Source organism: Neoarius graeffei, chromosome 4 (assembly GCF_027579695.1).
Source record: "Neoarius graeffei isolate fNeoGra1 chromosome 4, fNeoGra1.pri, whole genome shotgun sequence".
NCBI lineage: Eukaryota > Metazoa > Chordata > Actinopteri > Siluriformes > Ariidae > Neoarius > Neoarius graeffei.
Window position 1 is genome coordinate 5,752,645 of NC_083572.1, and position 1,627 is coordinate 5,754,271.

Genomic DNA, 1,627 nt, shown 5'->3' on the forward strand with positions numbered 1-1,627 from the left:
GGGAAGACCTTGCATTTTCCAACATGACAATGCCAAACCACATACTGCATCAATTACAGCATCATGGCTGCGTAGAAGAAGGGTCCGGGTACTGAACTGGCCAGCCTGCAGTCCAGATCTTTCACCCATGGAAAACATTTGGCACATCATAAAACGGAAGATACGACAAAAAAAAGACCTAAGACAGTTGAGCAACTAGAATCCTACATTAGACAAGAATGGGTTAACATTCCTATCCCTAAACTTGAGCAACTTGTCTCCTCAGTCCCCAGACGTTTACAGACTGTTGTAAAGAGAAAAGGGGATGTCTCACAGTGGGAAACATGGCCTTGTCCCAACTTTTTTGAGACGTGTTGTTGTCATGAAATTTAAAATCACCTAATTTTTCTCTTTAAATGATACATTTTCTCAGTTTAAACATTTGATATGTCATCTATGTTCTATTCTGAATAAAATATGGAATTTTGAAACTTCCACATCATTGCATTCCGTTTTTATTTATAATTTGTACTTTGTCCCAACTTTTTTGGAATCGGGGTTGTACAATGCCAAGAAGAGTAATATAATGATTATTAGAAGTAAAGATGATAAGAAATTGCCCATTCCTAATTTCTTCTTGTCTGGTATAGCTCTCAGCATATGCAGTGAGGCCAAGTATCTGGGCCATTACATAACTGATGATTTGTCTGATGATTGTGATATCTATAGACAGTATCGAATGGTATATGCTCAAGCTAACATGCTTATAAGAAAATTTGGAATGTGTTCATCCTATGTTAAAGTAGCACTTTTTAAAGCATTTTGTATGCCGATGTACACTGCCCATCTGTGGAGGAGATATAAGAGTAGTAGCATCCATAAGCTCCATGTGGCATATAATGATGGAATGAGGCTGTTATTAAAAGTGCCCAGATGGAGTAGTGCTAGTTATCTTTTTGTGCAAGTTGATGTCCCCACATGTCCTGCTGTACTCAGGAATCTTATGTACAGATGTATGTGTAGGTTAACAGCGTCTAGCAATGGTATAATTGTAGCCTTAGTGAATCCTGCAATGAGTGCAGTTAGATTTACCTCCACATTGTGGAACCATTGGAGATGCAGTCTGTATTGTATGTGACGACCTGAGTTTTTCATGGATGTCTATGATTTTTTTTTTTTAGTTGTTTATTTTTTACTAAATCTATAATATGTCTGTTTTTTTATGTAGTTATGTATCTATGGACCACTCTTGTGTCTGAAATAAAAGGTTGATTGATTGACTTCTAGATCACGCACATGTACAAAAAGTGTCATATTTAATACAACGAATACAAATTTTATAAAACCTAATATAAAACTGCGGCTTTGAAGAAACATCATGTAGTCAATAATATTTTCATTAACCAATAAACGTTAAATGATCACTATGTTTATGAATACGCCGATTCATTACAGCAAGTGCAAGGATATAGAGGATGTGATTTCGTTCTGCAAATACATTCGTCCTGGATTGCTTTTTGCTTGGATCTCTGCCTCGCGTCTTCATAAGAAGTGAGGAAAAGAAACAGAGGCATTCCTAAGGCCTGAGGGTGTGCAAACTTTTGCACTACATTCAGTGCACAGGTTGTAATCAGGCAGAACAAAAAAG